The 10240-nt window shown below is 32.7% G+C and overlaps 1 pseudogene; it reads left to right on the top strand.

The window, feature by feature from the left end:
- LOC102898271 overlaps positions 1-1392 on the top strand; it is a 31001-nt pseudogene extending 29609 nt beyond the window's left edge.
- The last annotated feature ends 8848 nt before the right edge of the window (positions 1393-10240 follow it).

The raw sequence follows: 10240 nt of genomic DNA, 5'->3' as shown, positions 1-10240 counted from the left end.
TTTTAAAGAAATAATTCTCTTCAGGATCTCAGCTCATTGTTATTATTGATTAATGCAAAGCATTCAAACTTTTATTTTATATTATACTTTCACACTTTTTAAAAATCTATTTTTCTCCTTCCTCACTATATTTTATGCTTTGTATTTATAATTTATTCTTTTCCCCTTCTCTTTCTATTCTTTTGCTCATCTCAATTCTTCAATCCTATCCTGTATTTTAAATATGTTCTTTTTTAAAATTAAAATTATTGGGATGACATTGGTTAATAAAATTATATAGGTTTCAAGTGTACAGTTCAATAATACATCATATGTATACTTCATGGTGTGTTCACTACCCAAGCTTCTTACTAAATATGCAGTGTCATGTGTGTATGTATTTTTATTTTTATTAAGTTACGTTGGGATATAAATCTCATTCTACCTATTTTCTTACTCGAAATTATGTTTTAAAGATATATTCACATTAGCATTCAGCCCGTACACTGCCCCGCGTAGTAACCTTGCCAAGGCATGCGAGTAGGAGCCAATGTCCTGAGCAGGGGACTGCTCTGTGCAGTTCTGGCATTGCACAGGCCAGAGTTATGATTCTGACATATGAGATGATACAGCATTGATAGAAGCTTTCCATAAAGCTGTAGCTTTATTTAAACATGCCCTAAAGTTGGTGACATTTCTGAAGCTTCAGGTAAACCAAAAGGCACACCTAAAAGAAAGCCCGCTAAGAATAAAAGCTAAAAAAAAAAAAAAGAAAAAAGAAAAAAAGAAAAAAAAGAAAAAAAAAAGCATACCACAACTCCCCTGAAGCAGTGGAAAGTTGGTGACAAATGTTTTGCCATTTGGTTAGAATACAGCTGCATTTACCCTGTTGCCATTACTTTAGTTGATTTTAAGAGAGAAAACTGCGCTGTGGTTTACAGTGGATATGGAAATAGAAACAAATCTGTCTGACCTACTTTCTCCAATGTCTGTAGTAGCTAATAACAGAACAGAATGCTCAGGTGAATAAAAACGAAAGTCAAATTTTAACAGATGAAAGTGAGAGCTCCTTCAGGTCTTCTGGACCTGAAGATCATCAAGTCAAAAGCTCTTCCATGGAATATGTTTCTTCCTCCACCACACTTAATGCCAGCATCAGGATTGGGACCAAGAAAGCTAGGTCTAAAATTCAATGGCCCACTACCACCATCACCACCACCACACTTCCTATCATGCTGGCTGCCTTCATTTCCTTCTGGACCACCAATAATTCCTCCACCACCTCCCATATGTCCAGATGATGCTGATGCATTAGGAAATATGTTTATCTCTCGGTACATGTGTGGCTATCATACTGGTTATTATATGTGTTTCAAACAAAATAAAAAAAGAAGATACTTACATTTTAATTAGGGAGTAAGTCTGCCATCATTATAAAAGTGAATCTTACTTTTGTATAAATTTTAGTTTGTGGAAAACATGTTTCAAAATGAAATGTTATAAAGTAGAAAAGTTAATATAAATAATATGAAAGACATGTTAATGCCAAAACTATTTGAAAAAGTTTTATCTAAATCTCTTCTAGAATTCTCATGATATCAAAGTGTCATCTCACCAAATACGTGTTGTTTGATGATATGGAAAGAATAACTTATTTTTCAAGAATGAGATCCTTAGAATCAGGGGTGAAACTGCATCATTCTGGTCAGACAGCTGGTCTTGCTTTTTGACATGTGATGCAGTATGAAATACATTGTGTTACCTATGAAGCATTTTCATCGATAAAGTGTAACTGCAATTTAATAAACCTTTAAGATCTACTTTCTCATTTATCAGAAATACAGGGGTTAGAGCAATGAGTTAAATGACACCACAAAAGAAATGATCAGACAGCTCCACAATGTAGAATGTTTAGAAGATAACTGGCCTCGTTTCTTTGAAAATGATTCTTTGGTGTCACGAAAAAAGATGGTGTGGAGTAGGTAACTATTCTGGATTTAAAATGACTTAAGAGACACTAGCCCATATAGATTTAATAGATATTTTTAAAGTATTTTACCCCAAAGCAAAAAGTACACATTATACAAAGCAGCAAAATACACATTCTTCTCAAGTGCATGTAGAACATGTACCAGGACAGACCACATGTTAGAACACAAAACAAGTCTCAATAAATTTAACATATTGAAGTCATATCAAACATGTTCTCCAATCACAATGGTATTAAACTAGAAATCCATTACAAGAAAAAAAGTGGAAAATACACAAACACTGGGAGGTTAAACAACATGCTACTAAACAATGAATGAGTTCTCAATAAGATCAAGGAAGAAATCAAAAGATACCTAGAGACAAATGAAAACAAAAACACAACAACTCAAAATCTATGGGTCACAGTGAAAGCAGTCCTAAGAGGGTAACACTACAGGCCTACCTCAAGAAATAAAAAAAAGCTCTAATAAACAATCTAAACTTACACTTAAAAGAACTAGAAAAAGAACAGCACACAGAGCTCAAAGTGAATAGAATGAAGGAAATAATGAAGATCAGAGTGGAAATAAATGAAATAGAGTCTAGAAAAAAATACAAAAAGTTAATGAAACCAAGAGATGGTTCTTTGAAAGGATAAACAAAATTGACAGACCCTTAGCCAGAGTCATCAGGGAAAAAAGAGAGAGGACTCAAATAAATAAAAGCAGAAATGACAGAGGAGAAATAACCATGGACTCCACAGAAATACAATGGATCATAAGAAAATGAGCAATTATACGTCAACAAATTGGACAATCTGGAAGAAATGGACACATTCCTAGAAGCATATAATCTTCTAAGACTGAGTCAAGAAGGAACAGAAAGTCAGAACTGACTGAATACCACCAATGAAATAGAATCAGTAATCAAAAAACACCCAAAAAACAAAAGTCCTGGACCAGATGGCTTCGTAAATGAATTTTACCAAACATTCAAAGAAGAATTATCACTTATTCTTCTCAAACTATTCCAAAAAATTCAAGAAGAGGGAAGCCTCCCTAACTCCTTTTATGAGGCCACCATTATCTTGATTCCAAAACCAGGCAAAGACATTACAAAAAAAGAAAACTATAGGCCAATATCTCTTATGAACATTGATGCAAGGATGCAAAGTTGGTACAATATCCGCAAATCAATTAATGTGATATGCCACATTAACACATAGAAAGACAAAAATCATATGATCATATCAATAGATGCAGGAAAAGCATTCTACAAAATCCAGCATCCATTTATGATTAAAAACTCTCAGCAAAGTGGGAATAGAGGGAACATACCTCAACATAATAAAGGCCATATATGACAAACCTACAGCTAACATCATACTCAATGGGGAAAGGCTAAAAGCATTTTCCTTAAGATCAGGAACAAGACAAGAATGCCCACTTTCACCACGCTTCTTCAAAGTTGTATTGGAAGTCTTGGCCACAGCAATAAGACAAGGAAGAGAAATAAAAGATATTCAAATTGGAGAGGAAGAAGTAAAACTCTCATTATTTGCCAATGACTTGATACTATATATAGTGAACCTTAAAGATTACATCAAAAAAACTACAGAACTAATTAATGAATTAAGTAAAGTAGCAAGATATAAAATTAATATTCAGAAGTCAGTGGCATTTTATATACCAATGTTGAACCTTCAGAAAGAGAAATTAAGAAAACAATGCCATTTACATTTGCATCGAAAACAATAAAATACCTGAGAATCAAATTAATCAAGGAGATAAAAAACTTGTTCTCAGAAAATTACAAGTCGTTGAAAAAAGAAATCTAAAAATAAATGGAAGCATATACTGTGCTCATGGGTAGAAAGAATCAACACCATTAAAATGGCCATACTACCCCAAATAATCTATAGAGTCAGTGCAATCCCTATCAAAATACCAATGTCATTTTTCAGAGAGCTAGAACAAATAATCCTAAAATTTATATGGAAACATAAAAGACCTCGAATAGCCATGGCAATCTTGAGAAAGAAGAACAAAAGCGAAGTTATCACACTTTCTGATATCAAATTACACTACAAGTCTCCAGTAATCAAAGCTGCAGAGTACCTGCATAAAAGCAGATACGTTGATCAATGGAACAGAAGAGAGAGTCCAGAAATAAACCCACACCTATATGCTCACTTAATATATGACAATGAAGGTAAGAATGTACAATGGGGTAAAGACAGTCTCTTAAACAAATGGTGCTGGGAAAATTGGACAGATATATGCAACCCCCCCCAAAAACCAAAAACAAACCCCAAAACAACAACAACTGGACAATCTTCTGTATACAAGAATAGACTCCATATGGATTAAAGACTTAAATTTAAGACCCGAAACCATAAAACTTCTAGAAGAAAACCTAGACAGTAAACCCTCTGATATTGCTAACAGTAATTTCATTTAGGATATATCTTCCTTGGTAAGGGAAACAAAAGAAAAAATTAACAAATAAGACTACATCAAACTAAAAAGTTTTTATACAGCAAAGGAAACTATCAACAAAAAAGACAGCAACTGAATGGGAGAAGATATTCGCTTATGAATATCTGATATTCACTTATGAATGGGAGAAGATATTCACTTATGATACATCTTATATATTTTTGGATATAAAAAGCTCAAAAAACTCAACAACAACAACAAAAAAACCCCAAACAATCTAATTAAAAAATGGGAAGAAGACCTGAACAGATATTTCTCTAAAAAGAACATACAGATATCCAGTAGACATATGAAAAGATACTCAAGGTCACTAATCATCAGAGAAATGCAAATTAAAACCACAATGAGATATCGCCTCACCCCTGTCAGAATGGCTATCATTAATAGATCAAAGAACTATGGAAAACAGCCTAGAGTTTCTAAAAAATTAAAAACAGATCTACCTTTTGACTCAGCAATTGCACTTCTGGGTTTTTATCAAAAGAAAACCAAAACAATAATTTGTAAAGATCTGTGCATCCCTATACTCATGGAAGCCAAGATACCATAGCCAGGATATGGAAACAACCTAAATGCCCATCAACGGACGATTAGATAAAGAAGTTATGGTTCATATATACAATGGAATATTTACTCAGCTATTAAAAAAATGAAATCCTACTATTTGCAACGACATGGATGGACTTAGAGATTATTATGCTGAGTGAAATAAGTCAGACAAAGAGAAATATCATATGTGAAATCTAAGGAACAAAAAAAACAAACTAATCAAAAACAGACTCACAAATATACAAAACAGTAATGTGACAGCCAGAGGGGAGGGGGTTGTAGTGCTGGGAGAATGGGTTGACAGGTTAAAGAAGTACAAATTAGTTGATAGATGGTCACAGGGATGGGGAGCACGGCATGGGGAATGCAGTTAACATTAATGTCATGGCTAGGTGAAGAGTCAGAGGAGAGAAAGAGCAATTACATAGTTTTATAAACTATATAAATGTCTAATCAATGCACTGTATACTCGAAACTAATAATAAAATAAATTTTAAAAAATGATTTCAGAGATACAATGGCCAAATACAACATGACATTCTTGATTGGATCCTGGTTTGAAAACACTTGGAGATTGAGGAAATTGAGGAGATTGAGGAAATTTAATAATGGACTGCATTTTAAATGATACTGGATAATTATTGCTAATTTACCCGATCTACCTCCCCTGTCCTCTCACTCCCTACCTTCTGGTAACCACTAGTCTGTAGTCCATGTCCATGAGTCTCTGTTTGTTTGTCCTGTTCATTTGTTGCTTTTAGGTTTATATTCCACATATACATGATATCATGTGACTTTCAACTTTTTCTGTCTGGTTTATTTTGCTTAGCATGATTATCTTGAGGTCTATTCATGTTGGTGCAAATGGCAGTATTTCATTTCTTATGGTTGAGTAATATTCCATTGTATGTATGTACCACAGCTTCTTTATCCAATCATCTGTAGTAGGACACTTCGGTTTTAGCTATCCTTTTGATGGTAATTTCTAATTGTATTGAATTGTGAATAGAGAATTTACTCTATTTGAGGTTGATTATTTGAGATGTATGGATCACTTTCATTAATGTGATTTCAAATATAGGAAGAAGAGCTGGTAATATGTATGTAATCCACAAAAAGTAGCAAGACTTCCAGGGTAACTGTAGAATTCTCTAAAACAGTAGGAAAAAAATTTAGAGGAATTTGGTAGAGATGCTAGTGAAATGAAACCATGAAAAACTTTGAATGACACATTTTTTTTTGAAAACTTGACAACTATTGTGCCAAATTGTCTAATTTATAATAGAAAATAATTCAGAAAATCTGATAGGATTTTGATGGAATTATATTGCTGTGCTTTTGGCATTGCTTTGATTTGTTGATTTGGAAAGAAGCTATAAACTCAGTTTCAAAGATGTATGTGTAACATCTTAAGATTTAAAAATGTTTACAACTGCTAACTTTTGCATATGGTTTCCATTTGATGTTATAATGCTCCACTTTGCGTGGGAATTGCTTGAAATTCATTCCAGATGTGTGATCCTCAAAGACATGTTCAGTTAGTTGGAACTCTAAAGCTGTCTGACTTCCAGTCTCTGCTGGAGTTTTCTTTTAGCACTAATGAGTATTCTTTCCAAATACTAATGCTTAGAAATTTCATTCAGAGTGGATGTGTGGTTTAATTTTGAGGGATGGAAAGCTTTATTAATGAATTAAGTTAAAAAATTTTTACAAAGTGGTCCAATTAAAATTTACACACAATACACGTAATATATAACATTCTATTCATGCATCCCTAATAGCGGACAAATGTGTTAGCAGGGAATGAACAAAAACATTCAGGTATAAGCATGTTATATCAAAACGGTGTGTTCATTACAAACTTTTATTGTTTCAAGTATAGTATGTGCAATATAACTATAATAAGAAAAGTTTTTCTGTCAAAATGCTCTTTGTGGAGTTTATCTGAAAGGCAGCTAGGGAGGGCTGTGTTCCAGAGCAATCTCTGTCTATATTCGAGGTTGACCTTTGGAATGTTACATTTTTCTTGGGGAAAATTTTGGGGATATTTTCTTTCTCTAATATTTTGTTGTGGACTTAAAATTTTCATTGTAATGTAGAAAAGGAAGGTTAATTTCAAGATTTAATAAAAATATTACTAAACTAGAGTTCAGGATTATTCAAATTTATGATCTTCAATAACTAAATCTACTCAAGTTGATCCATTGTATTTTCTGTCCCTCATATTCCGTGCATATTTCTGCCATGTGCCTTCATCATGTTGATTACTTGGAATGCCAACCTCCTCTCTCATGACTTATTTACAGATAATGAGTTCTATTTTCCCACATCTTTCTTACAACCTTCCTCAGTAAATCTAGACAGCAATGTTTCTCTTTACTGTCTGATCTTTTATGATAATAATGTCTTTTTGGTATTGTATTGTATATAAACTTATATTACTTTATATTTTGAATAATTTAATGTATGTAAATTTGTTGACCATAATAGTGCAATTGCTTGAGGGTAAAATATAAATTATAAATTTTTATTAACACATGCTTTTTTAAAAACACTTTTAAGCATACAGGAGGTGCCACATCAGTTGGCATTTTATTGGTCTAGTTGAATTTTATTAACCTAATTTCAACTCCACCATCACTGTGTGATTTTTTAATGATACTTTTTAAAATTTAATTTATTTTAATATACATATCTTTGATTAATTTGTACTTCAATTTTTTTGATCAAATTAATCTTTTCCAATTCTTATCTATAAGAGTTTTAATCAATTTTTATGGGCGATGAAGTGATGTGGTATGAATTCTGTCTCTTAAGAATCTTCTCAAACTTAACCTTTTTGAATCTTACTCATTCTTTATCCACTGCTCTAAGCTCTCTCTTCTGTGCTTCTTTTTCATTTTATTACCAGCCCCCACTATTGACTTTATAAAATGTATTACATGATCTTATAAATCTTTGCTGTTTCCCCTGTCTCAATTCATTGAGGTCAGGGAACCAATGTTCTAATTTTCTATTTTGAATAGTTAGAGTCAGTGCTTAGCATATAGTAGGCATTCAATAAGAATCTGTTGCATAAAAACCATTTTTTCACAACCCTATGGGATATGTACCATTTTTATAGAAACTAAGACTTGGAGTCTAAGTGACTTATTCAAATTCACACAGCAGAATCTACATTTACAAGGATTTAATTCATAATTCTGACTACAGGTTCAAGGATTTCTTCTATAGGCTGCCAATGCTGGGCATTGAGAGTAAGTCTTGTTTATAGTTTCTAATGAATTTATGATTTTGAAACTAATGACATTATTATATTTTTCTTATTTGATGTAAACTTGTAAGTACAGGGTAATTCAAATATATGTACTCTGTAAGTTTTATGTCCCTTTAACAACCTTTACTAGTAATTCTTTAAGTGTTGTCAGTAGGTTCATTATTTCCAACTAAGGTACATTTAAAGGTAGCTTCGTAATTAAGTAATTTGCAGAATGATATTTTAAGACTACAAGGAGCTGAGTGTTGTAATATGTTTATAATGGTTACAATATTTTCTTTTACTTAGATGTAAAAAAAGGAATTTTTTTCTTTTTTAAATAATTCATGTTAATCTCTGTTTCAATCCCTTATGGAAGAACACATAAGCTTAGCGCACTCTTGGTAAACTTAATCATTTCACATTTAAATCCAATTGCTTTAGTTTTACTCTACATGATGGCATGGAAAGCACATTTGACCATTCATTGTTGGTATCTGTTCAGTCTCACATCATAAAGATATAACTTACTTCATCTGCCACCTTTGCATGCTCATCCTGTATACTCCCATCCCTTGATTAATCAACATTCTGATTAGGCTCTGGTTCACACACTCTGGTGCTCTTGCCTAACCAGAAAGTCCTTAAGGCCTCCAGTCCCTGGTCCTGGGAGGTGGGGAAATTTTGCTGTTTGGGACATCACTCTGGAACTGCAGGTGTCCTGGTTGGGTAGCAGTAGGCACTCCCTGTCTTTATCCCTCATGCCTCCAGCCATGCTCTCTCTAACAGAAATTTTATTATTTTATTATTTATTTATTTTTTTAATACTAGATTTAATTTTTTATTGCAATTATCATGCAATATCATATTAGTTTCAGTATACAACAAAGTGATTAAACATTTATATATCCTGCAATGTGTTTACCACACTAAGGCTAGTAACCATCTGTCACTGTGCAAACTTAGCATACTATTATTGACTATAGTCCCCTTTATCCTTTTCATCTGTCCCTCCACTTCCTTCTCCTCTAACAACCATCAATTTCTTCCTTGTTTTTATGAGTTTGTTTTTGTTTTGTTGTCTTTGTTCATTTGTTTTGGTTTTTTAAAAATAATTCATTAATTAATTATTTTAATTGAAGAAATGATTTAAAAGTTTTCCCCTGTCTACCTCCCTCCATACCCCTCCCCTCTATCTAACAGAACTTTTAGAGCCCAACTTCTTTAAATCTTTGCCAAGAAGAGAGTACAGGTCCTTTCTACACCATAGCTCTGAACTCTTCTGAAGTTTCTAATTAACTCTCTTCTTTTGAAGCTCCCTCTAGTTTTGGAGGGTGAATATGAGGGTAAAATTGAAGGCATAGAGACTCTCACAGGCAACTAACTTTTTGCTTTTCTTTCAACTGTTTTATAGCAGTACTATATGATGTTTAGGAATATATACAGTCATAAAAAATATCTGAACAAGAAACACTTAAGTTTGAATAAAAGTTACCTCTGGGGAGGGAGAAAGAGCAAGATAGCAGAGGGCTGCAGTTCTACTGGTAATTGTAATTACTTTATTTATTTATTTATCATTAAAATTAATTAATTAATTAACTAATTAATTAATTAAATGGTTACATTGGTTAACGAAATCCAGTAAGTGTCAGTTGTACATTTTAACAGTAAGGCATATATATATATTACATTGTGTGTTCACTAAATCATTGCTAGAGTTCTTTCTGTCACCACATATTTGACCTCTTTTACTCCATCTACCTCCCCTCACTACTCTTCTCCCAGTAATTACTTTAAAATATGAATTAAATATGGCAAAATGCTAAGGCTTCATGGAATTTAGTGTACATTAATTTCCTGTAAATATCTGCATATTTGTAACATTTCATAATGAAATTATTTTAATAATAAAGAAGAGCTCCCAATTTCATTTGAGAGGCAAGTTACTAAAATATGCAGATTTAAACCATAAAAAAGAAGTGACACT

This window comes from Pteropus alecto, unplaced genomic scaffold (assembly GCF_000325575.1).
Source record: "Pteropus alecto unplaced genomic scaffold, ASM32557v1 scaffold16, whole genome shotgun sequence".
Lineage (NCBI taxonomy): Eukaryota > Metazoa > Chordata > Mammalia > Chiroptera > Pteropodidae > Pteropus > Pteropus alecto.
The sequence above is the reverse complement of the archived record's forward strand: the minus strand, read 5'-3'. Positions and strand labels throughout refer to the sequence as shown.